Raw genomic sequence first — 27,568 nt, 5'->3', positions numbered from 1 at the left:
AAAGAGTCATATTGTATGGTTTAGTTTTACTTTTATGCTTTATTTTAACCACCATTTATAATCTAAACCAACTTTGCCCCAGACTACTCAGCAAGCTTTAGTTTATCCTCTCCTTAGTTGTGGTCTCTAGGTGCTACGAATAATAATATTAAAGTCTTGTATTCTCTCTGGTGAGCATTGTTGTGCTGTTGTCTTAGCATTGAATGAACTGTAAGGCATCCTGCATTTCAGAATGTATTGCACCCCTCCTGCCAGGAAGCCCTGAAATTCACAAGATTTGAAGACAACAGACAGCACAGAAAGTGGTGAGATTCTCTGAAATTTCAAGATCAGGAAGTGTAGGCATCTTGCTAGGGTTTGGGAAGAAGCAGGGTGATACTTACCCATAGTTATCAAACCTAAGAAAAGGCTTTGATTTAATGTTTGTGCTGAGACTTTCTTGTTTTTTTTCCCCCACCCAGTTTGGCCATTCCTGGATTTTACTAAGGGCTGGTGCAGTGATTGAGAAAAGGGGTGACATGCTGGAAATGATCGACCCAATGAAGGTTTGAGCAGTTTTGTTTCTGACTCTACTAATTTGACTCTGTCAGTTGCACCCCACTGAGAAAACTCATTTGCTGTAGTCAAGTCGAGAGACGTCCACTCATTTCATGCCCCAAAAGTGCAAACAGCTTCAGTGTTGCAAGATCGGGAGTACAGTAAGAATAATGCTTAGCAGTTACCTTCTTCAAAGGGCTCTATAAACATTAATCAGTTAATCCTCAGAGCTATAAGGCAGGTATTATCATCCCTATTTTATAGAGGAAGCAAATGAGTCTCATAGAGATTAAAGAGCATAATTTTTACTCATTTATGGTAGTGTAAAAATACAGTGGCATTAATCTGGAATTTTCCTTAGTTGACTTCAAGGGAGTTCCTTCAGTCTTATACGGGTGTAAATTAGAGCAGCATTGGCCCTAAGTGATTTGCCCGAGACTATGCAGCAAATCAGTGGCACAGCTAGAATCAGAATTCAGAAGAACCCACTCCCCAATCTGTACTTCGTCATCAAACCTTTACTCATCATATAACACAGTAGACGTAGTGTGAGCCTGCAGGTAGATACTCCTAGGTTCTTGACCTAGGTGTGTCTGCATGGAGGCAGATTAAGAAGGCTTCCTTTTTATAGGAGTTCAGTTTCATAAAGTTGAAATCTCTAGGACCTGCAGGTCTGCACATAAAAGCTGCCATTCATTAGTCAAGGCTTAAACTAGAGTGATGATTGGAAAGAGATCCCTTTTATCATCTGTATAGCAGTGCAAACAGGCTGCACAGATGGAATTTAAAGCCTACTATGTAAGCAGCATATATACACTGAAGGGAAGATGTCCTGCCATAGTAATGACTACATGAGTCAGAAGCAAATGTTAACTAAACCAGGCCCCAATGATTCCCTCCTAAATCAGATTATAGTAGTAGTATAGATCTTATAAGCAGGGGCGGCTCTACCTTTTTGGCCGCCCCAAGCAGTCATACGCGGGAGGCGCCCCGGAGCCGCGGGAGCAGCGGACCTCCCGCGGGCATGACTGCGGAGGGTCCGCTGGTCGCGCGGCTCGGCTGGACCTCCCGCGGCTGCGGACGGTTCGCAGGTCGGGCGGCTCTGCTTGAGCTGCCGCAGGTGTGCCTGTGGGAGGTCCAGCCGAGCCGCGGGACCAGCGAACCGTCCGCAGTCATGCCTGCGGGAGGTCCACTGGAGCCGCGGGACGAGCGCCCCCTCCGCAGTCATGCCTGCGGCAGGTCCGGTCGTCCCGGGGCTCCGGTGGACCTCCCGCAGGCATGACTGCGGCAGATCCGCCGGCCCAGCCTGCTGCCCCCCCCGGGAAAGGGCCGCCCCACGCGCGTGCTTGCCGCGCTGGGGTCTGGAGCCGGCCCTGCTTATAAGATAAATAATTGTTCTTTTGCTTCAAAATATAGAAAACAACTTCCGACTGTCACATTTACAGCTTCCATAATAGCTGTACCAAGTATCTTTGCCATCTCAGCTGTATCACTCCAAATAATTCCCCCTACATTAACTGTTCAATATCTGAATTTACTCCCTGTGTCACAGTCCTCACATCTGTTAGCTGTAGCTAAGAGTCTTGCATACATCCAATGCAATTTTAAAAACGCTTTCAAGATAGCAATGTTGTAGTGGTGTTGGTCCCAGGATATTAGAGTGACAAAGTGGGTGAGAGAAGATCTTTTATTGGGCCAATTTCTTTTGGTGAAAGAGACATGGGGGCTAATCGGTGGAAAGGGTATGAGCTATATAGAGCTCTTCTTCGTCTTCAGAATTCTGTGTAGCTCCGTAGCTGGTCTCTCTCACCAACAGAAGTTGGTCCAATAAAAGATATTACCTCACCCACCTTGTCTCTTTAAAATAGTGAGTCAAGTTAAGAAAGTTGGTATCATTTTTGACCATGCCCTTTCCACCGATTAGCCCCCATGTGTCAGAGATGGTGTAAAGGTGTTTTTCCACATGGTTTGCGCAGACCACACAATTGTTTATCTCATGACAACCTCACAACAGCAGCTCATGCCCTTTTTGCTGCATGACTTAATTCCTTCTTATCAGGTTTTCAGCATCTCTATTGCTCGCAGATTGTTCAGAATGGAGCAGCGTGTTTTCTCACTGGGGTGAGCAATTGCAGTCATATTACACCTGCCCTCTTTCCTCTGCATTAGCTGTTTATAAAGTGGCAGATTGAATTTAAGTTGTTGATTTTTAAATCTCTTAATGGTGTAGACCTACCCTACATTTGCACTCTCATGACTTGGCTTGATGGCTATTTGCACTCTTATGTGACCTTTCTTTGCCATGCATAAGGTGATAGGCCCATAATGAATGTAACTCACTCCTCTGTTTCAGTTCATATCGCCCCGCTTAAAAAAAACAAAAACAAAACCCTCCTTCACTTTTTTCTTTTCCGAGATGTTATTTATGTTGACTGCTGTTGGCCCCATGGTTCTAATCTTACTCCATGCATATTTTCCCCATTTTTAGTCCTTTTTTTTTTTGACTCTGTTGAATTTTGATAAAGTTTTTATTTAATACCATGTTTTTTATGTTTCATAGTGTAGTTACAGTATTGCACAGTGTCTGAAGTGGTTGAGTAGAGGCTTTATAAATATTATTTTGATATCACCAAATTGTGAAATAAACTTCACAGTTGTAACATACTTCAAGAAACTGATTTGTGCAGTTTTTCATAGAGTTATGGAGAGAAACAATTTGCTTGGGAATAGTGTAGGTGTGAGAGGATCAGTGGTAACATACATGTTGCTGAATGGTAGTTCCACATGTTGTTCTATGCATATATATTTACTGAAATTTATAAATTATTTGTTAAAGTTCAAGACAATGCCTTTCACAACATGTTTTGTTTCCTGCTTTGAACAATGTCAAAATCCTAGATGGGCCTAAAGCAAACCCTCAGATCTGAACACAGTGAATTTTGCATGAAGGTTTGGTTAACCTTAGATGGCTGGGCCATAGCTCTATAATGGAATGAACCAAAACCTGAATACAAACTCTGTGGAAGTTTGGATCTGGTGCCAAATCAAACTCGTGGTCCATCTAGTCCAGTACCCTGTATCTGGCCAGTTCCAGGGGATTCAGAAGAAGATGCAAGAAATCCTATAATGGACAAGTTTCAAAGACCATGTTTTTTGTGGAAGTTTCTGTGTAACCCCAGCAGTCAGTGCTCATTCTCTGAGGCCTGTGGCTTTGAGTATTTTTTAGTCTTTGATAATTTTTGAATCCTGTCTGTTGTAACTGTGAGTGTTTTTATTATTTAAATTAAATGTCTAATCCATTTTGGAATCCTGCTAAAGTCTTGGCCGCAGTACTGTCTTGTAATAGTGAGTTCTACAGGTTAATTTTACATTGTGTAAAATAGTAACTATAGATTGTAGAGATCCTCCCACGTCACAATTCTCTAGTATCTCTCAACAGAAGCACCGTTTAAAGTGGGAATAGTTTTCACTGCCTTCTGAATGGTTCAGAGGCCCCTGTTTTGGTATTTGGAGGGGGCACTCTATAACCTTGAAACAGTCTTGTTTACAAGGTACACACTGCATAGTTTAGATCAAAATGTCTTTAAAATAATCCCATCTTCCACCGAGAGCATGCCTACTTTACTGAACTTCATAAAAATAATTTATAGCTAGGGAGTTTCACAGCCATTATTTTAAATCTAAGTTTATTTTATTGCTTCTAATACTGGCTGATTTGTGTTATGAATGTTGCTGGAAAAATAAGATGGAATACATTTATAGATAAAGTTAAAGCTGTTTCATTAAATGTTAATGGATATACTTGTCCAGCTGAGAGAGCATAGATTTTTAACATGTATTGTATTAAGCACTTAATTCTGATATGGCTTATATTCAGGAAGACCATTTGGATAGATAGAGCTGAGCATCACTTACGTGAACATGGATTGGGGAAATGTTTTGTTCTGTCAGTAAAAATAAACAGAAAGTCGACTTCAGTTGGTCCAGAAAACTACAGTTCTGAAGAAAGATGATATATTTTAGTTCTGGAATTGCCTTTAATATCAGTATCTCCATTTAAATTACTGCTGTTCCTTCCCTCCCTTCCTCATTATAGATACATTTTAGGTTGGTTTGGGGGCCACAGCTAAGATTTGAGTTACATGTGGAAAGACTTAAATTGTGCCACGTTGTCACATGTGTGGAAAGGAAATTGTATTTGTTATGTACATGTAAAAGTAATTAAAATACAAATATTTTTTGAGGGAATAACAAGGCAGAGAAACAGAAAACCAACTTTATACACAGCCAACATTTACAGAGTGCAAATATATTCAGTTTCCATACCTTAGTACAGAGCTGGGTAGTAAGCAGCATTTGACGTACAGATGCGCAGAAAAGAAGATAAAAAAAATCATGGCCCTCTGGTATCCAGTTTCATTCCCAAAGCAAATGGTCTTGACTGATCACTGGTTTAAGAAATCTTTAAGGAAAATTATTAATGCAGCTTTAGAAAAAATATTGGAAACACTTATGCTTGTTACTGTTCAGTTCTGTATTTTTTTTGTTTGGCAGGCTTACAGCTTCTTATTCTTGACAAAGAATTTAACCCCACATTTAAAAAGCTGTATGTCTTCAAAGGAAATTAAAGTGACAACTCATGAAAGAAAATGTCACGCTCAGATGTATTGGAGCATGAGCTTTCATGGGTGAATACCCACTTCGTCGGATGCATTGTATTCACCCACGAAAGCTCATGCTCCAATACGTCTGTTAGTCTATAAGGTGCCACAGGACTCTTTGCTGCTTTTACAGATCCAGACTAACACAGCTACCCCTCTGCTAGATGCTCAAATGGTTATGTTTTCAGAATCTATTAGATTAGAATTGAGCCCAGCCAAAATACCAAATCTGATATCCCTGAAGACTGGAGAAGTTTATATATTGATTTGAAATTTGCTTCATTTCTAAAATTGCCTAAACCAAAATCTAAAGCTAATCAACTTTGTGGGTCAGAGTCAGATGCATCTTTAGCTTAGCTAAAGCAGGGGTTCCCAAACTTGGTTTGCAGCTTGTTCAGCATAAGCCCCTGGCGGGCCATGAGATGCTTTGTTTACCTGAGCGTCCACAGGTACGTCCGCTTGCAGCTCGGGCCAGGCCACTGCTTCCCGCAGCTCCCATTGGCCAGGCACGGCGAACCGTGGCCACTGGGAGCTGCAAGCAGCCGTACCTGCGGATGCTCAGATAAACAAAGTGTCTTGTGATCCACCAGGGGCTTCCCCTGAACAAGCCACGAGCCAAGTTTGGGAACCCCTGAGCTAAAGGTAGTTTTTCTACAGACTATGAATAACATATTACAGTCAGCCTCTGAAAAAGGTAAATTTATGAAAGACTTTGCATTCTATACTTACTGATGATTTCAAAATGATATTTTTAATTCTTAGAGATTGGGAAACACTGAGAACATTTGAATAGACCGAGATCGTACCGAGTTCATAGGGAGGGTTACTTACCTATAAGATCTAGTGAGTTCCGAGTATTCTCTAGAAAAGCTGGTCAGTGACATTGAAAAGTTTGCTAATGTCTTGAGGTTCAGAGCAGGCCTTTCACTGGGTTGAGTGAGAATATTTTATTTTCAATATTTTGGAAAGTTGGGGTTGGACCCCATTTAGTCAATTGGTTAAGATTTGGGGAAAAAACCCAACCCACCATTGTTATGTTCTGATATTGATTAAAAATACCTATACTGTATTTGTAAGAGGAGTGTCATGCCCCCATCTGTATTTGCAGTATATATTTAGGGTCAAATTTAATAGTCCTTCATTGAACAAAACTGCCAGCTTGAAAACTGAAGTTAGTGGGAGTTTTTCTTAATTAAGGATCATAGAATTTGGCCCATATCTTCAGGTCTTACTACGGTGATGACCACCACAGAATCTGAGTACTTCACAAACATTCATCCTCACAACCTATAAATTTGGGTACCCCACATTCTAGGTAAGCATCGTAACACCCTTGAATTATAACAGTTGTTACTCTTTCTCTCTCACTCAATAGCTATTCATTGTCTTTCATAGTGGTACTTCATAGTCATTCATCATTACAAATCATAGTACTGTAATTCATAGTGACAATGATTAGTCATTGGGCCAGAGAGCAGTACTAAGACTGATGCTGTAGCCTCGTGGTTCAGGCACCTACCCAGTAAATTGGAGACCCAAGTTTATAGGTTGTGGGGAGCTTGAGAGAAAAAGCACACCTCAAAATATTCCATAGCTCAGTGACTAACATGCCCTTTTGCCATGTAGGAGACTTAAGTTCATCTCCATTCTCCATATCAGGCAAAGGGAGAACTAAACCTTGGTCTTCTGTCTCCCAGGTGAGTACCCTAACCACTGGGCTAAAAGTTACAGGGAAACTTTAAACTCTTCCTCCAGCCGTTTTGTGAATCTAGTCCTTGTTTGCTTTTGTTAAAATAACTCAAAATCAAAATGAAAATGTTTGTGTTGCGTCAAACAAAACATTTTGTTCAACCTTGATTTTTTGTGTAACCTTTTGTTGCCAAAATTAAAAAAAAATGTTTTCAGTTCAATGTAAAACAAAATGTTTTTTAGTTTTTCTTTCTGGAATTGCCAGCAAACTGAAAAACCCCTTATTTGCCCAACTCTAATTGTTACCTGATAGCTCCCATTTTTCCATTCCCAGCTGATGCTGACTGTTTTTTAGATTTCTGAGTGACCTCCATCAAGCCATTATAATCCACTCTGGTCCCCTGCTGGCTGGGCAAAGAGAGGCAGCTAGGTCTGTCTTCAGACAGCAACCTCTCTGGGCCACACTGCAGCATTCTGCTTTTTTTTTTTTTTTTGGGCGGGGGGGACAAACAGTGATGAGCTGCCAAATTTTTAACAACGGGTTCCCTCCTCCCTCCAAAATTTTAACAACGGGTTCCCTCCTTCCCCCCCCTCTGGGGGGGGTCGTGCCCCATCCAACCCCTCATGTTCCTTGACACACACACTCCGAGACCCCTGACCCATCCCCCCCTTCCCTGTCCCCTGACTGCCCCTTGCCGCTCCACCCAACCCCTCCTCTCATTCTCAATGGCCCCCCAGAACCCCTACCCCATACAACTACCCCTTCTCTCTGTCCCTGAGTGCCCCCACCACCTCATCCAACCCTGCTCTTTCGTGACTGCTCCCCGGGACCCTTGCCCCCATTCAATCCCCCTGTTCCCTGCCCTCTGACTGCCCTGACCCCTATCCACCCCCCCACAACCCACCCCCTCCCTGCCCCCTTACCACACTGCCTGGGGACCGGGTCCACTCTGCCAGGACCACGACCGGCGCCGCGGGGCCCAACTCCCCGAGCCCGGCCGGACCAGAGCAGGCACTGCTCGGCGGCAGCCGCTCGGCCCGACTCCCCGGGCCGGCACCGGGGCCGAGCCGCTCGGCGGCAGCCGCTCGGCGGCAGCCGCTCGGCCCGACTCCCCGGGCCGGCACCGGGGCCCAGCCGCTCGGCGGCAGCCGCTCGGCCCGACTCCCCGGGCCGGCACCGGGGCCCAGCCGCTCGGCGGCAGCCGCTCGGCCCGACTCCCCGGGCCGGCACCGGGGCCCAGCCGCTCGGCGGCAGCCGCTCGGCCCGACTCCCCGGGCCGGCACCGGGGCCCAGCCGCTCGGCGGCAGCCGCTCGGCCCGACTCCCCGGGCCGGCGCTGGGCTGGAGGGAGCCGCGGTCTGGGACCGGGAGCTGCTGAGCCAGCCGCACCTCCCCTCCCCCTCCGCGCCCCAGCTTACCTGCCTCCATGCTGCTTGTTCAGGCTTCCCATGAACATCTGATTCGCGGGAAGCAGGGGAGGGGGAGGAGAAGGGGGCGGAGCAGGAGAGGAGCGGGAAGTGAGTTTGGGCCGGAACTTTTGTTAAATTTAGCAGCCCTTAACAACCGGTTCTAAAATGGCTGCTAAATTTAACAACGGGTTCGCGCGAACCCGTGCGAACCGGCTGCAGTTCACCCCTGGGGACAAAGGCTAGGAGGGGCAAATGGGGTGGGCAACAAGGGGCAAAGCTAGGGGGCCTGTTGCAGAGGGGAAGGGGTCAGTCCGGGGAAGGGTGGGGGGTGCGTGCACCCACGAGCACTTGTGCAAAGGCAGTGTTTGGCTAGCTGCTGCTGGAGGCCCAAACGGTGGCAATAGGGTGTATTCTGCTTTATTACAGGGCAGAACAGAGAGAGCAACTAGGCCAAGCAGTAAGGGAGTGAATTGAGAGGAGATGTATTCAGCTGCCAGGTCTGTAGCCAACTTTTCTGCCATTGCAGGAAGAGCCTTAAGGGAAGGGAGAATGCATACAGGAAGGAAAACACAAGTTCTGAAGTGATTTGGGGTGAGAGAAAATGAGGTGAGTTTGGGAAAGGGAGGGAATGGGGGAATTTAGTGAGATGCAGGAGACTAGATTTTTGGGAGAGGGCATAGGCACTAGCAATTGTGAGAAGAGACTAAGTGAGATTATAAAGGAGGGGAAGGAGAAAGTGGCGAAATTTTAGGCCTGGGGAATATGCAGAAATAGAAGAGAGAAGGTGGGGAGGGGTTGGGGCTGGAGAAGGTGAGAACTGGGAAAGGGCAATTGGGGAAGGAGAGACTTATTTAGAGAGCTAGGGAGGAGAGAACTAGGTGTTTGGGGGAAGGGAGGGAATTAGGTGAATTTCAGAAAAGAGATGGGTGCTGAGGGCAGAGAGAGAGAGAAGTTTGGGGGAATGAGAAATTAGATAAATTCAAGGGAAGTAGGGGTGGGGGAGGGATTTTAAACAGAGAGAAGTCTAGAAGGGAAGAAGAGGAGGCCTGGAGTGCTTTTCCAGTGGCTGGAAACTTCTTGTGGCTTCCAAAAACAGCTGCCAGGAAAGACCTGTGAAGGAAGGATGGCAGTCAGCCAAAGACTCTTCTTTGGGAGGAGAAGCTGGAGAGGCCAAAGTGAGCCCAAATAATTTGTGGAAGGCAAGAGAGAAGGAAGTAATTTGTGTTGGCAACCTCCATGTGGTTTTGTGTGTCTTAATGGTGCTTCACGAGAGTGGCTTTGTTCAGTCCAACTTTTGTGAAGCCATCTTTCCTTAACAGAGCCATTGTCTCAGGGTCTGAGACATTCATCTGCTACTAGTGTTCTTTGCCCTTTGTTTTCCTTTGAAATGATGAATAATGTAAATTGTTCAGTGACTGGGACTTGGCTTTGAATATCCAGGAGAACGTTAAGGATGGGTCAGATTTGCAAAGTTGTGCACAAAAGTAGAGTCATTCAAAATGCACATGCCTTGTTGGATTTCTGGTCTTTTTTTCCTCCCCTTGATTAGTATGAAGATTTGAAAGAATAAAAATCTTGTTATATAAAAGTGATTTTATTCAAAGTGTTCTCTTGCTGCGGTCATCTTATCTTTTCCATAGTCCTGCCTCCTTTGCATGGATGATAACATTATTTAAAACTGTTTGAGCCATGTTCATGTTGAAAACTAGAAAATGTATACGCAGAGAGCCTTCATCACTGGAAGAGTCTTATATGGGTGATACAAAAAGAGGATTCAGCTCGGATTTCTTTTTTTATCTATCTTTTTATAGGATTATAGATTTAAACATTGGACACTGTATGTAAAAGAAAACCCCAAATCATACCTATGGGATATTGGTGATAACATGTAAATACTTAAGAAATCATCAAACAGGATAAAGTAAAATGCACCCACTGTTAGCTGAGGGGTGGAGCGGTGAAGTCCATACTTTCTAAGAAATTAATACAGGCCCTTTCTGTCCATAATCGACATTCAGAAAACACAAAAATAAATGGATATTTTTACATTAATGTTTTGCTTGGAGGGATCAAGGGCACCATTGATGCAGTGGTCACTGTGTATACTAGTGTTGTTTATGGAAAATGACTCTTGGGTTGCAACAGAATCTGTTGCCAATTTTTTTTTTAATGAAGAGAGGTATTTATATGCCCTTGTGGTTTACTGTGTAAAAATTGCTTAAGCCCAGTGGGCTAAATTCATCCCTGATGTAACTCCACTGAAGTGAGGTCAGTGACTTGCTGAATCATTTTAAGACAAATTTCGAATATATAATCTTCTGGCCAAAGATAAATGAAGTGACATTTGTGAAATCCTTTAAACTAGTTAACTGGGCTAAGGGTCCTGCTATAGATCTCAGTTGATAAAACTGTATTTCTTCCCCTTTCTCTACACTTTCTCCAGCAGACCTAGGTCCTGATTCTCATTTGTACTAAGGCTGCTGTCAGGGCTGCCACCTTTGAGACACAGAAAAAACAACATCTGGCGACCCACTGCCAACACAAAGTGCCCTAGTGCCGACTATTGCTAATTTATTACAAAAATGTTTTAGAGAAACATTTTACACCAAAAAACCCACAATATGTGTATCTTTTTATTTTTCTGACCTTATCCTAACAGGGCACTGCAGTCTGGTGTCCAGTGGTGTGAACTGTAGTGAATTCTAATGTTGGTCAAGTGGTGGTGGGGAGAGAAAGGCACATTAAATGTTTTAACTGGCAAAGCAGTACAAAAAAGAGCCTAGCTACTTTATACCGCACTGGCAGTGTAAAGGAGCTGTAAAATAGGTGTAGAGTGGGTCCCTTTATAGCCAGAATCAGATCCTCAATTGTCACATTTTTTCCCCTCAGGATTCAGTTTTACAAACTCTTGGTTTTATTCACTGCAGAAGACTTGTATCATCCCCCAGAGTAAAGCCCACAAACTCCAGTTAGATTTCAGCTCCTACAGCCAGCTATGAACAGAGTCTCCCCTCAAAAATGTGAGACTTGCTCTTTGTCTGTCTGGAACAGGAGCTCAATTATTCCAAATAAAACTGACCAAAAATTGTATACCTCTACCCCGATATAACGCTGTCCTCGGGAGCCAAAAAATCTTACTGCGTTATAGGTGAAACCGCGTTATATCGAACTTGCTTTGATCCACTGGAGTGCACTGCCCCCCCCCCCCCGAGCACTGCTATACTGCGTTATATCCTAATTTGTGTTATATCAGGTCACGTTATATCGGAGTAGAGGTATATTAGAAATCGTCTGTGCAGATAAGGGGCAAGTGAGAGAGAGAGAGGGAGAAACACTGGCAGCACATTCATTTTTATCACACTAAGCCTGCCAACTCCAGACAGGGCAAGGATAAATTCTATTGACAAATTGGCTTTAGTTTGGGCTATGAGAGGTTTATAATGAAGGGACCAAAGCTCCTTATGAGATTTAGATATGTTCACTCACAAGTATTTAATGTTCTAATTTTCTCTTTTAAAGAGTGTGTGCGGCAGGTAGTATGTTCTTTCTCTACTGGTACCTGGAGAATGTTCTCTGTTAAATTAGGTTGAGAACCTGAAAGCTTCCTTTATTGAGACATCACACCCACTTTCTAGAATTGCTCTGCAGCTTGTACTCTAGTCTAGTACTAGTGTATTTTGTATGCTGTTATTCCAGTGAAAGCCCTCCAGAAGGCATGTGTAAATTCTTTGGGTCAAGTGGCTTGCTGCTCACCAGCTGCACAAGCGGGAAGAAGCTTTTCCCCATGCGGTTCCCCTTCTGCAGTGTCCTAGCGCAATTGCACTCCCTGTGTGTCCTAGCACTTCTAGAAGCATGTTATCCCAAAATGGGCAGGGGAGCCCCTTCCCCACCTCGAGATCAGCAGCACTATCTGGCTGTGGAGATGAGAGTATGCTGCACTACGGGATGATGCAATAAGCACACTACCCTGGGCACCTGAGTGTTTTGGGTGGGACTGTACCTTCCCAAGGCTCAATCCCCTCTGGAGTTTCTACTGAGGGGGTGTGAGTCTGCATCACCCCAACTCAGGGTAGCGTTTTGCTGCAACAGTCAACCCCTTTCTTACATTCAAGCTTGATGAGTCCTAAGAAAGCCTTTTGTGCTTTCATTGAGTATTGTTAAAATTGCTTTGGAAAGGCAGTCTGCTGGGGAGTTTCTAGTTCTCATATCCTTCTTCTCCCTATCCACTGCCACAGTTTCACCCATGCCTCCTTCCTTAACTTACTGTTTGTTTCCTTCTGCCACTCTCATCGTGGTGCCTTCTCCCATGTCACACATTACCCTTGGAACTCCCTCCCTTTCATTGGTCAAATGACCACCTTGTTTTTATTCCAATTGTTCCTTAACACATTTGTCTTCAAAGCCTACCCTCATTAATCTACCAAAGTCAGAAGAACATTAAAAACATTAGTACTTCTTTGGGATTGCAGCATCTCCTGGGAAGTCTGGTGCACTGTATCTAAACTGTATTTTCTGTGTAATTTTAGAATGTATATTTCTTAGGGTAGGGACCATGCCTTGTACAGCACCATGCTCATTGTTGGCACTCAGTAAATTAATAATCAGGGAAAGTAACGGTGCTGATCCTCCTACCAGATTTGCTAAAAGTTAATAGTAGTGCTCTACAAAGTTATTTTGTTCTTTTAAAAACTGCATTGCCTTATTGATTGGAAAACTGTAGGCATATAACCCAGGGGAGGGTAATTCAGACATCTTGGAGACAGAACATAAGGCGTAGATGACAAAGGGTATCCTTGGCTTGCACCGGATGATGGGAACTGGCATACGGCCATTGCTTATATGAGAACAGAACAATCTCAATATAGTTTGGACCGAGTCCTATTTGTTTAAAGCTCAAAATGGACAGCTTAACTCTACAGTGCTTTGCAGCAGAGCCAGTCCCAGGGACATGCCAGCCTTTGACATTGTACCCCAGAGGCAGCTATAAAGCAACATTTTTTTGTTGAGCTTCTGGGCATAAGAGGAATGATGGGGGTACAGTGTGGGAGAATAAAGGAGTTACGGTCCCCAGGCACTTCACACTTCCTTTATATATGACTGGTGCTGTACACTGTAATCTACACAATCATTACCACTCTGGTTGTTTGCCATGTGACATTATCTTACACCATCAGCCTCTCTTTTCAATGGTCTCTCTGATCTTGATATACCAATTTTTGTAAAATATTTTTTTCTAAGTTCATTGCTAGAACCAGTGGCAGTTCTTCCCTTGGAACACCTGGGGCCCTCTCCCACTAAGTGAAACATTTAGTTTACTTTTATTTTAACTCCCCAAGTCGATATATCATTCACAGCTATTTAACCATGTAGAAGTGTCCATTTGGGGACAGCAGCAATGCAGTGCCCCAGACTGTGTAGCACACGTTCCAGCAGGGAGATACAGCTCGTGCTGATAACACTCTTTTCATTCCACTAGTAGCTCTGGGGGATATTAAACAGCACTACGAACATTAGACATTTTCAAATCAGGAGGTCTAGATAACTTACATCCAAGAGTTTTAGAAGAGCTGTCTGAGCTTGCTGGACCATTAATGTTGGTTTTCAATAAATCTTGGAGCACTGGGGAAATTCCAGAAGACTGGAAGAAAGCTAATGTTGTTCCGGTTTTTAAAAATGGTAAACTGAATCGCCCGTGTAATTTATAGGCCTGTCAGCCTGACTTCGATCTTGGGCAAGATAATGGAGCAGTTAAAACAGGACTTGATTAATAAAGAATTAAAGGGGGGGTAATGTAAAACTAAATTGCTATCCTGTTTTTATGAGATTACAAGCTTGGTTGAAAAAAGTAATAGTGGTGATGTAATCTATCTAGACTTCTCTAAGGTGTTTGACTGCTACTGCATGACATTTTGATTAAAAAACCCCTCGAACAATATAAAATTAACATGGAAGACATTAAATGGATTTAAAACTGGCTAATTGATAGGTCTTAAAATGGACTTGTAAACAGGGAATTGTCATTGAATGGATGTGTTTCCAGTGGGGTCTCACACGGATTAGTTCTTGGCCCTATGCTATTTAAAATTTTTATCAATGATCTAGAAGAAAACATAAAATCATCATTGATAAAGTTTTCAGATGACACAAAAATTGGGGGAGTGGTAGATAATGTAGGGGACAGGCCACGGATTCAGAGTGATCTGGATCACTTGATAAACTAGGTACAAGCAAACAATGTGTTTTAATATGGCTAAATGTAAATATACACTGTGACTAGTTCCCTCTGGGGTGTGAGCTGGAACTTGGGTACCACTCAGCCCCCTGACCCACCAGCCTGGGCTCCCTATCACACTGTACTGCTGTGACAAGCTGCAAAGCCCTCCAGCCTGCGCTTTCACCAGCATTCACCCAGGTAGGGACATACCCAGTTGCAACTAGATGCAGGCTCTGTAACTACCAGCTTCCCAGTTTAGGACCCCAGAGCTGTACCGTCCTATCCTGGTCAAATCAGGCCAGTATATGGGTTTAATACCTGGTCTACCTCTCCCTCGGTGTGAAGAGGACAATGCACATTTGTGGTAACCTAGCAGAGATTTCCCCCAAGCACTCCAGTCAAAGCTCCCTGGTTTAGATTAAAACAAAAACAAGTTTATTAACTACAAAAGATAAATTTTAAGTGACAGTAACCAGATCAAAGCAGATTACCTAGCAAACAAACAAAAACATAAACTAAGCCTAATATACTCAATAGATTGGATATGAATAGCAGATTCTCACCCTAACTGATGGTACAACAGGCTGCAGATTCTTAAAGGGTAAGCTTCACTTGCTTTACAGCTTGGAATCCCCAGGTGTTTGATACACAGGCTAGAAATCCCATTAGCCTGGGTCCAACAATTCCCACAGTTCAGTCTTTGTTCTTCAGGTGTTTCCAGGAGTCTTCTAGTGTGGGGAGTGAAGAACCACAGAAGATGTCACTCCCTGCCTTATATAGCTTTTGCATAGGGCAGGAACCCTTTGTTCCAAAGCTTGGTTCCCAGACCAGTGTGTGGAAAAATATTGACATCCCAAGATGGAGTCTAGCATCATGTGGCTTGGTCACATGTCCTTGTAGAGTTATAGCAGCCATCACTCACAGGCTGTTTGTAGCATTCTCAGGAAGACTCACCAGGTGGGAGATAAGCTTCTCCTAGGGCCTATTGTTTTCCCTAATGGCTCATTGCCCTGAATAGGCCCTTCCCAACCACCTATCTAGACTGAAATCATCTTGTCTAGTGGGCGTTATCCAGGTTTAACTATATTTGAAATACAGATACATAATCAATATTCATAACTTCAGATACAAAAACGATACATGCACATAAATAGGATAATCATATTTGGCAAATCATAACTTTTCCAAAGACTTCTCACATGACCCGTCTTGCATAAAATGCATCATAATTGTGCCACAATCATATAATAATATCACTATGAAGAATATGGCATGCTGCCATATATACAGCTGGGGGGAGAAGACTGTAGGCCATACTTACAGGATGGGGCATTCTATTCTGGGAAGCAGTGACTCTGAAAAGGACTTGGGAGTTGTAGTGAATAATCAGCTGAATATGAGCTCCCAACGTGATGCTGTGGCCAAAAGAGAGAATGCGATTCTGGGATAAATGGGGGAATCTCGAATAGGAGGAGAGAGGTTATTTTTCCTCTCTATTGGCACTGGTGTGACCACAGCTGGAATACTGTGTCCAATTCTGGTGCCTGCAATTCAAGAAGGATGCTGATATGTTGCAGAGAAGTGATTCTTAAAGCCGGTCCACCGCTTGTTCAGGGAAAGCCCCTGGCGGGCCGGGCCGGATTGTTTACTGGCCGCGTCGGCAGGTTTGGCCGATTGCGGCTTCCACTGGCCATGGTTCGCCGCTCCAGGCCAATGGGGACTGCGGGAACGGCGGCCAGCACATCCCATGCTGCTTCCCGCAGCCCCCATTGGCCTGGAGCAGCGAACCATGGCCAGTGGGAGCTGCGGTTGGCTGCACCTGTGGACGCGGCAAGTAAACAAACCAGCCTGGCCCACCAGGGGCTTTCCCTGAACAAGCTGCGGACCGGCTTTGAGAACCACTGTTGTAGAGGGTTCAGAGAAGAGCCACAAGAATTCTAAAGGGATTAGAAAACATTCCTTATAATGATACTCAATCTATTTAGTTTAATGAGAAGGTTAAAGGGTGACATGATTCAATCTATAAGTACCTATATAGGGAACAAATATTCAATAATGAGTTCTTCAGTCTCGCAGTGAAAGGTATAACACAATCCAATGGCTGGAAGCTGAAGCTAGACAAACTCAGACTGGAAATAAGGTGTACATTTTTAATGGTGAGAGTAAATATTGTAACAATTTACCAAGGGTCATGGTGGAGTCTCCATCACTGACAATTTTTAAATCAAGATTGGATATTTTTCTAGGAATTATTTTGGGGAAGTTCTCTGGCCTGTTATGCAGCAGATCAGACTAGATGATCATAATGGTCCCTTCTGGCCTTGGAATCTATGAATCTATAAAAGCAATAACAGAAACTCAGGGAGAATATTTGTAATTCAGAGAACAGCCCACCAGCCAGAGCAGATGATGAGGGGCTAAGGTAGCTAAGGAGAACCAGAGAGACCCACCTACAATTTTGATGGAGAGTCACCTCAGCATAGTAACTTTGGCCTTATCCTGGGCTGCATCCAAGCTGCACTGACTTTAGTTTACAAGGAGTGTGGGGAGATATAAATATGGCTGCATGCCACTTTATGCTTCCCCACTTCTGGGGCCAGCCAGGGATCAATCCAGCCTCAATCCTGCTCTAAATTACACCATGGCCAAATGTGTCTATTTCAGCAGCGAGGGATTGCTGGGGCACAGGGCTGCACATCTCTTTCTCCTGGCAAATATCTCCTATGCTGGGGGCAGGCACTGTGCTGCTCATATGCCACACTGGGATTCCACTTTAACTATGGGAGCCCTTGGATACACAGCTATCTAACTTTCCAGCTGTGTTGTGCCTCCTGAACAGACTTGAGGCTCTGTGTCAGTGGGTTGCTTCTGTTCTGTGTTCAGCAATGCTGCTGAATGGCATTGCGCTCACAGTCGTGTGACAATTTGGTCCTTTGAGTTGAGATGGGCCAAATAGAGACTCCCCTTACAGGAATTTCACCAGTAGCCAGCATTGTAGTGGCCAGTCCTGAGGAACAGGAGTGCACCATATTTTGATTATTACATAATTAATGGAAGACTGTACGGAACGGAGGATTCAGGAGGTGACACTTTCAGAAATGGTGATAACTGCTTTGATCAGCCTTCCTGAGTTTGGCTAATCTACGATTTTAAAGTCTCTACTGAGAATGATGCTGTAAACCCTTTAGAAGTACCATCAAATCCCACTTGGTACACACTGCACACTGTGCTATCTTTTACTTACCCACCCCCAGCCCCCAGAGGTTATTCTGCTCAAACTCCCTCCCATAACTCCCCTCACACTCTCCTCTGCCTTATCCCCACTCTTCTATTTACCATCATCAACTCCCTAAGCAGGTGAGGGAGTGATGATAAAGCATCTTGCCCCTTAGGGGGCAGAAGGAGGTCGGTTCGCATAGAGTGTCCTGACCTTGCCTCCATAGGCGGTGGGTTATATTCTTTTGTGGTGCCCAAGCTCCAGCAATATTCAGGGCTCGGGGCCCTGCTCCAACAATATCTGGAGCTGGGTCTCCCCCCCGCCCTGCCTGGAGCGGGCCCCGGCCCCCGCGGCTCTCCCCCCCACCCTGCCGCGTCCCTGCCTGGAGCGGGTCCTGGCCTCCGCCTGCCAACCCCCCCCCCCGTGCATCCCTCCATCGTGGGTCTCCCCTCCCCCCCCCACGTCCCTGCCTGAAAGAAAGCAGCACGCGCCTCTCCTGTGCCTGCTTGTGCTGCCGGAGTAGCACATTCCTAGCTGGAGCCCCGCTCCTGGCAGCAACTGCTGTCTGCTGCCCCAGAGTCCTAGTGCCCCCATTCACTAATGGCAAGGCAGGCTGCCCTTCCGCCCTAGCCCTGAGCCTCTCCAACGCCCCAAACCCTCATCCCCAGCCAGAGCCCTCATCCCCCTGCACCCTAATCCTCTGCCCCAGCCCTGAGCGCCCTCCTGCATCATGAATCACTCATCCTCAGCCCCAGCCAGAGCTGTCATCCCCCTGCACCCTAATCCTCTGCTCCAGCCCTGAGCCTTCTCCTGCATCATGAACCCCTCATCCTCAGCCCCACAGCCCTCACCCCTGCACCCCCTCCTATCCCCAAACTCCCTCCCAAAGCCAGCACCACCTCCCACCCCCAGACTCTATCCCAGAGCCTGCACCCCTCACCCCCTCCTGCACACCCACCCCCTGCCCCAGCCCGGAGCTTGCACCCAGCACCCAAACTCCATCCCAGAGCCTGCACCTTGCACCCCTCCTGCACCCTAATCCCCAGCCCAGGACCTGCACCCCAGACCTCCTCCCCCCACCCAACCCCCCTCCCAGAGCCTTAGGCAGGTGGGGGGGTGGAGTTAGGGAGGGCAGACTGGGGGGGGGCGGGTTCTGGTCACCACCAAAATTTCTACAAACCTGCCACCCATGCTTGCCTCTCCTAGTTGTGCTTTTAGGCTAGACATAGGTAGCAGACGAGCAGACCCCTCAGCATTAAATTCACTGCTATTCCCACAAATTCAGGTGTCTTCCACCCCTGGATCTGTGTTTTGAGTTTCAAAAGCTGCCTGTGACTGTAAGCACAGGCCCTTCTATCCCCTTAATATGGCCATTGCTCTAATTATTTTTTTTTTCTCTAAGTCACTCCCCTCTTCCCACACAGTGTGGCTGAAATAGCTGTGAGCTGTCTAGGAAGGAATCTGTGGAGATTTTGTTGAGGATCAGGGACTAAAAGTTGAGATGAGGTCAGTATGAAATAAGAATGTGCTCTGCTGGCTTCGTTTCATATATATGCTGTCTTGCTTTTTCAGTAATGGTCCAGGCAAGCAACCTGCTTCTTTTATGTGATACTGTGTTGATTTTGGCTCCAGATCTGACCTACAGTCTCATTACTAATTGAATGGGAAGAGCCGTCTAATTTAAGCATATATATATTTAAACCAGGATCCCACTGTGGAGAAATAAGAGGAAACAGTCCAGTAATTTTGCTATTTGATAATGTTTTTTATTCCCTTTCTGGCTGTGTAGCAGCAGCTAAGCACTTTACTCAGAGCTGTGCTGACGTCATGGTAGAAGGTGATGCACAAAGCTGCTTTAGCAAGATAAAGCTGAAATAATAGTTATCAACAAAACTGGCAAAACCTTTCCTATCTCCTGGCTGTGCAAACAGAGCTGGAGGGTCTCTGTCCAACTCCTAGATAACAGCATCAAAACACTATTACTAACCACTTGCAGGAAGATTTAACCCAGGACTGAAAGGTCAGTAGTGACCAACCTATCTTCTCAGTCCATGAGCTGATTCCTCTGGAGGCTTGTCTACACAAATAGTTGCAGCAAGCTGGGGTTTAAATCTACCCTGCTCTAACCTGCTGTGTGCCAAGTGTCCATGTGGACTCTGCTGCCATGCACTGAAAGTTTCCTACTGTGCTTTAATTTGTCCCCGTCATTTCAAAGCAGGGTAGATCTAAGTGCACGAAAGAACTTTTAATGACTGGCAACAGGGTCTGCATGGACACTTAGTGTGCGGGAGATTTACACTCCAGTTTGCCTTGAGTGTTTGTGTGATAGACGAGTCCTGGATCAGAGTAGAGGCAGGGCAGCACGGGGAAGTCTGCAGTGATGGAGTGTACATACTCCATAGCAGCAGAGCAAGGCTGGGGATAAAATTTGTGTCTGGAGATTGCAAGACAATTTGCCCCATCCTGAAGAATCTTGAGTTGCCAGCTCTGGAAAGAGCATACTTAAATGGGAGCTATTAAGGATCAGGTATAAAAGCAGAGATGATTACTATCTTAGGGTTTTATGCTACTGCCCATCAATCATGATAGTATCTGAGCACCTTCCATGTAAAATTGTTAGCAATAGAGAAGTCCCTGGTGGGGCTGGGCTTCTTCTGATGAGATGCAGAACATCTCTACTAACATGAAGAAGTCTCTGTTTGCTGATCCCTAAAGCCAAGGGCCAGAGTTTATCTTTAAATCTTCCAGCCAAACCAGGAACTTACGATTTACTTTGCTTTCAGCACCTGCTGAAATAACCTAATTTATAACTCTCAAACCTGCATATGACTGTCTGTCATTTAACCAGGCTAATGCTGGTGGCTTCTATTGTCTTATCATGAGTTGAGACTGCTGGTTTGTATAATGTCCTGAAGGCACTTAACTCACTAAGAGTCTGACTATTAAAAATATCCAATTAAAACTTGAGAGCACTGTGACTTGACTTTTGATGGGGGCTCCCCTGGCTGTCATCATTGGCTGTCCCCCACTCACCAAACTTAAGGAGTGAGAAATGTTTCTGTATTCTACTTAACCTACTTGGGTCCCTTCTCTCCCTTTGGAAGAGACAGTCTCTTACAACCCAAGGGATGTGGTCAAGCTCTTCTGTGAGGTATCTAGTGAACAATGAGGAAATTACACATGTATAATGATGAGGGATTATCAGTAACAGAGAGAGTCAAAATTTCGGAACTTCAAAATGTTGAAATTTTGAAGAGAAAAATAAAAAAGGAAAAATTTCTCCCTTCATTTTTAACCAACTATGGTGCTGGTCAATTTTTTTCAGATTTTGAAATTTTGAATGTTAAAACGCTTTTATTTTATTTTTCTTGCAAATCCCTTTCCTTTTGTTTTTGACTTGCTCTATGCACTAATGACCATTGAGGAGTTTACTGACACCCATCTGATTGCGTATGTAACATGCTCTCAAGGGAAGTTCATGTCAGACACACATACAGAGGTGGCGCCGTCATAATAGAACAGGATAAACATATTTGACTTTAGATTCTTATCTAACAAGCAAGGACTCCAACTCATATCACAAATACAGTCTAAACTGCTCTTCCAGTCACAGTCCCTAGTACTGGTACATCTACCCTTAGGGGTTTTGATGAATTCTGGAGCAGAAACTTGCTGGGGTTTTGCAGCTGATTTTGGTCTCAGGTAAATTGGTTGCTGTATCTAAGATTCTGCTCTATCTGGTTAGTCTGCACTGCTCTAGATTCCATTGGCAGTTAGACCTATTGTCTGGATCCTCTTCTGAAAGTCAAGATTAGGCCTGGCTGTGAGCTGTGTGCTACTTACTGTCTGTATTCAGAGGGCCCCTTCTCCTGAGGCCAGACATCTGATCGATGTTAGCCCATCTGGACCCATTGTCTATTAGCTAAATTTCTGTACCAGATCTGTCTTGGCCCCTTCTTTTTGATAAGCCAGAATACAAATAGTTTCACTTGCTAACTCTTCTCTTGCCTAGACTTCCTGGACTCAGCTGGCCTGATTGAGCTGTATGTTCCCTTTTTTCCCTGGTCTGCTTCTGTCTCCAACCATTTTCTAGTCCATGAGAACAGGCAGGGCAGGAAAGCAGACTATTTTGTCCTTTCTACTTCTAGATCCCACACTCTCTCCCCACTGCAGCTTTGCTGCTTCCTGCCAAATGAAGTAATTTCAAACCAACTATTTCAGGGTACGTCTACACTATGGGATTATTCCGATTTTACATAAACCGGTTTAGCAAAACAGATTGTATAAAATCGAGTGCGCGCAGCCACACTAAACACATTAAATCGGTGGTGTGCGTCCACAGTCCGAGGCTAGCGTCGACTTCTGGAGCGTTGCACTGTGGGTAGCTATTCCGTAGCTATCCCATAGTTCCCGCAGCCTCCCCCGCCCCTTGGAATTTCCGGGTTGAGATCCCAGTGCTTGATGGGGCAAAAATCATTGTCGCGGGTGGTTCTGGGTACAGCCTCACCCCTCCCTCCCTGAAAGCAGCAGACAACCGTTTCGCGCCTTTTTTGCTTTGTGAACTGTGCAGACGCCATAACACAGCAAGCATGGACCCTGCTCAGCTCAATACCGCAATCGTGCATGTTTTAAACACCTCGCGCACTCTCGTGCAGTATATGGTGAACCAGGACCTTCAAACCGAGGCGAGGAGGAGGCGGATACGGCAGCGCGGCGATGACAGTGATGAGGACGTAGACACAGAATTCTCTCAAACCACGGGCCCCTGCGCTTTGGAGATCCTGATGGTAATGGGGCAGATTCTATCCATTGAACGCCGATTTTGGGCCCGGGAAACAAGCACTGACTGGTGGGACCGCATTGTGTTGCAGGTGTGGGACGATTCCCAGTGGCTGCGAAACTTTCGCATGCGTAAGGGCACTTTCATGGAACTTTGTGACTTGCTTGCCCCTGCCCTGAAACGCCATAATACCAAGATGAGAGCAGCCCTCACAGTAGAGAAGCGAGTGGCGATAGCCCTGTGGAAGCTTGCAACGCCAGACAGCTACCGGTCAGTCGGGAATCAATTTGGAGTTGGAAAATCTACTGTGGGGGGCTGCTGTGATGCAAGTAGCCAAAGCAATCACTAAGCTGCTGCTATGAAAGGTTGTGACTCTGGGAAACGTGCAGGCCATAGTGGATGGCTTTGCTGCACTGGGATTCCCTAACTGTGGGGGGGCGATAGATGGAACCCATATCCCTATCTTGGCACCGGAGCGCCAGGGCACCCAGTATGTAAACCGGAAGGGGTACTTTTCAATGGTGCTGCAAGCACTGGTGGATCACAAGGGACGTTTCACCAACATCCACGTGGGATGGCCAGGGAGGGTTCATGACGCTCGCGTATTCAGAAGCACTACTTTGTTTAAATGGCTGCAGCAAGGGAATTACTTCCCAGACCAGAAAATAACAGTTGGAGATGTTGAAATGCCTGTCGTTATCCTGGGGGACCCAGCCTACCCCTTGATGCCATGGCTCATGAAGCCATACACAGGCAGCCTGGACAGTGGTCAGGATCTGTTCAATTACAGGCTGAGCAAGTGCAGAATGGTGGTGGAATGTGCATTTGGCCGTTTAAAGGCGCGCTGGCGCACATTACTGACTCGATCAGACCTCAGCCAAACCAATGTCCCCTATGTTATTGCTGCTTGCTGTATTCTCCACAATCTCTGTGAGAGTAAGGGGGAGACCTTTATGGCAGGGTGGGAGGCTGAGGCAAATCACCTGGCCGCTGATTACACGCAGCCAGACACCAGGGAGATTAGAAGAGCACACCAGGAAGCGGTGCGCATCAGAGAAGCTTTGAAAACGAGCTTCATCAATGGCCAGGGTACAGTGTGACTGCTGTGTTTGTTGATGAACACCCACCCCCCTTGATTGACTCATTCCCTGTAAGCAACTCACCCTCCCCCTTCGAGTACAGCTTACTTATGCAAATAAAGTCACTATAGTATAAAAATCATGAATTCTTTATTAATTCATTATAAAAAGAGGGAGAGAAGTAAGGGTGTGGTTTGGGAGGAGGATAGGAGGGATGGAGAAGGCCATTAAAAAAATTTCACAGTAATGACAGCCTTCTGGTTGGGCTGTCCACGGGGGTGGAGTGGGCGGGTGCACGGAGCCTCCCCCCATGCGCTCTTACACGTCTGGGTGAGGAGGATGTGGAACATGGTGAGGGTTGAGGGTGGTTATACAGGGGCTGCAGCGGCACTCTGTGATCCTGCTGCCGTTCCTGAAGCTCCACCAGACGCCGGAGCATGTCAGTTTGATCACGCAGCAGCCCCAGAGTTGCATCCCGCCACCGCTGATTTTCCTGCTGGTTTTCCTGCCGCCACCTCTCATCTCGGGTGTCCCTCCTGTCCTCACATTCACTGGCATCTTTCCTGTAATTTGATACCACGTCCTTCCACTCATTCAGATGAGCTCTTTCCTTGCGTGTAACTTCCATAATATCCGAGAACATTTCATCTCGCGTCTTCTTTTTCCTCCGCCTTATCTGTGCTAGCCTTTGGGATGGAGGAGGGCTTGAAAAATGTGCAGCTGCATGAGGGAGAGAAATATTTAAAAAGATACATTTTACAGAACAATGGTTATACTCTTTCACAGTGAACAGCACTATTCACCTTACATAGCACATGTGATTTCCCTACAAGGTCGCATTTTTCATCTTAATACTGAGTGCCTGCAGCTCTGGAGTTACAGATCTCACAGACACAGGTCCGGGCATCAGAATTCAGCTTGCATGCGACCATGGTAAGCCACTGTCTTTCGGCTTCTGTAGTGATTTACCCCTCCCCCCAACGCATGGCTAATACCATGCTAGCTCCCTGCTAATCAACACCCTTCCCACCCCCCCACCCACTGCGTGGCTGGTAGCTTGGGGAAGATCCCCGCTGACCAAACACGAAAAAGATCATCGGCATTTCACTCCTCCCCTCCCCCCGCTTGGCTACGTGCAGGAAAGGATTTTTTTTTAAGCTGCTGCAGTCCACGAACCCAGTAGGAAAATGGCCATCCCCCTTACTTAAATTCCTGATTTTTAACCAGGTTACCCTGAATGATATCACTTTGCAGAGGATAACACAGCGAGATAAAGAACGGATGCTTCTTGAATGCCAGCAATCACCGGGACCATATGCAGCTATGCTTTGCCATGCAATGATACCTGATTACTTGCTACATGCATGGCGTGGTAAAGTGTTCTACCATGGTGGACGGAACAAGGCTGCCTTGCCCAGAAACCTTCTGCAAAGGCTTCTGGAGTACCTCCAGGAGCGCTTCATCGAGATGTCCGTGGAGGATTTCCGCTCAATCCCCGGACATGTTAACAAACTTTTCTAAGTAACTATACTGTCTGTGAATGCATCCCAAGTCCTCAGGGCAAATCAATCATTAAAAAACGCTTGCTTAAAAAACAATGTTTGCTATTTGCAAAGGTACACTCACCAGAGGTCCCTTCCATGGCGTCATTGTCTGGGATAATTGCTTGGGAGGGCTGGGAGGGTAATTCCGTCAGGGTGAGAAAAAGCTCCTGGCTGCTGGGGCTCACGGAGTGCTGTGTGCTCTCTGCTAGGTCGTCCTCCCCTTCTTCATCTTCATCTTCCCCGTCTGCATAATCCTCAGACATGGCAGAGATTACAACCCCTACCTCGGAATCCACGGTCAGGGGTGGCGCATGCCCCTAAAATTGCATGCAGCTCAGGATAGAAGCGGCATGTTTTTCGACCTGCCCTGGACCTTCCGTTTGCTTCTTTGGTTTTCTGGTAGGCTTGTCTGAGCTCCTTAACTTTCACTCTGCACTGCAGTGAGTCCCTGCTGTGGCCTTTATCCGTCATAGCCTTAGAAATTCTTTCAAATACTTTTTCATTTCGTCTTTTGGAACGCAGTTCTGTTAGCACTGAATCCTCTCCCCAGATAGCGATCAGATCCAGTATCTCCCGTGCAGTCCATGCTGGAGCTCTTTTTCGATTCTCAGGAGACTGCATTGTTACCTGTGCAGATGAGCTGTGCGTGGTCACCTGTGCTGATGAGCTCTCCACGCTGGGGAAGCAGGAAATGAATTTCAAAAGTTCGCGGGGCTTTTCCTGTCTACCTGGCCAGTGCATCAGAGTTCAGAATGCTGTCCAGAGTGGTCACAGTGGTGCACTGTGGGATACCGCCCGGAGGCCAATACCGTCGATTTGCGGCCACACTAACCCTATTCCGATATGTTAATCCCGATATTAGCGCTACTCCTCTCGTCGGGGAGGAGTACAGAAACCGATTTAAAGAGCCATTAAAATCGATATAAGGTGCCTCCTAGTGTGGACGGGTGTGGCGTTAAATCGGTTTTATGTTCCTAAAACCGGTTTAAACGCCTAGACCAGGCTTCAGTGATGTCCAGCCAGGGAAGACCATCCCTTGTTGCTGAGGGAACACTGTTGTCTCCCTTACTTTAATATAATGGGCAACCACTATTTCCTGTAGCCCAAGAATAGGGGAGAAGTTGCCTGCTTCACTTCTGCACATAGAGTCAAGGACTTTAAGGCCAAGAGGGACTACCAGATCATCTAGCCCGACTTCCTATATATCACAGAACACCAACACTACCCAACGCCTGCACAGTAAATCCAACTGAAATTAGACCAAAAGATTACAGCCCACAAGAGACTAGGACTCAAGTCAGCCAGCCGTAGAGTTGTCTCGCCACCCAATGGCTTCCTCACCACCTCCTTTGCTGCATTTTCATGCCAGCCTATAAAAGATTTGAGAACAGGGGCTGAGAGGTATTCTGAAGTGGCAGCCATCACCGCAAGAGGGAGCTTAGAGCTGATGCGGCAATCAAGTAAATTTTGGGGCTTTGGAAAAATCTAACCTGTAACATCTGGGGCAGCTAGGGGTAAGGGCCATAGCAGAAGGAGACATGAAACGGTGCTAAAGAGGAAGGGCAGAAGTCTATACTGGGTGTAAATCTAAAATTTAAATCCATGTATTAGATTAAAATGTAATAAATCATAAGAAGGATTTGGATGATTGACTCCTGACTGCACAAATCACTGAACTTGTATACTCATAGCTGGTGACACCTCTATGCAGCTTCAGCCCCATGAATAATTTACCTGTTTATTTTTTTTATCTCTATGTATTTATGGCACAGTAGGTTGTCATGGTATCTGAGCATGAAAAGAGAGGAAATGGGCCTTCGTTAGCCTTGGAATTATAGTAACTGGTCTTCAGTATATATACATGTCTGAAAGCATCTGAGAGAGCACCATTCCTAACAACTTAGGCTGTTGTGGCAAAACCTGCCCACAGAGTGTCACTGTTGATCCAATTTAGACTATTCTCTGGCAGTGGAAGATATATAAATAGAAGCAAAATTATGAAATATTTCTTGTGTCAGTCGTCACCTGAACTCTCAAGACCTCCTCTTGGACTCTGTGTGATAAATGTCTGTTGAACGTTGGTTCCCAAATGTGCTGCTCCCCCATTATAAGCACCTTAGAATTCTTCTTGTTCAAAGCCTATGGCTTTCCAGAACGGTGTTCTAATGAAAACGGTGTGTATAGCTGTGTAACAGGTTTGCCAGATCTCATTAAGCTTGATGCTGTATGTGCACTTGAGAGCACAACTCCCACTGAGGTCAGTGGCTGCAGAATAAGGCCCATCAAGTACTTGTATGACACATGCAAGTAAACTTGTCCATCATACAGTTGCCATGATTCTGCTATTATAGCTAATATGGAGAGTTGTTGTAGCTTTGTTGGTCCCAGGATATTAGACAGACAAGGGGGACAAGAGTGTAGTGATTGTCTGGTTTCAC

The 27,568-nt window shown here is 45.7% G+C and overlaps 1 long non-coding RNA gene across 6 annotated transcripts in view; it reads left to right on the top strand.

The window, feature by feature from the left end:
* The window catches only part of LOC123377198, an 89,566-nt gene that overhangs the window by 2,847 nt on the left and 59,151 nt on the right, over positions 1-27,568 (top strand). For 5 of the 6 annotated variants that reach the window (XR_006582125.1, XR_006582128.1, XR_006582127.1 and 2 more), the window contains exon 2: positions 462-545. This is a non-coding gene — a long non-coding RNA (uncharacterized LOC123377198). Of the gene's footprint in view, positions 1-231; positions 306-461; positions 546-27,568 lie in introns of all 6 variants that reach the window. The other variant, XR_006582129.1, reaches the window with a different exon arrangement.

This window comes from Mauremys mutica, chromosome 9 (assembly GCF_020497125.1).
Source record: "Mauremys mutica isolate MM-2020 ecotype Southern chromosome 9, ASM2049712v1, whole genome shotgun sequence".
Lineage (NCBI taxonomy): Eukaryota > Metazoa > Chordata > Testudines > Geoemydidae > Mauremys > Mauremys mutica.
Note: the sequence above shows the minus strand (reverse complement) of the source record. Positions and strands in the feature narration are given on the sequence as shown.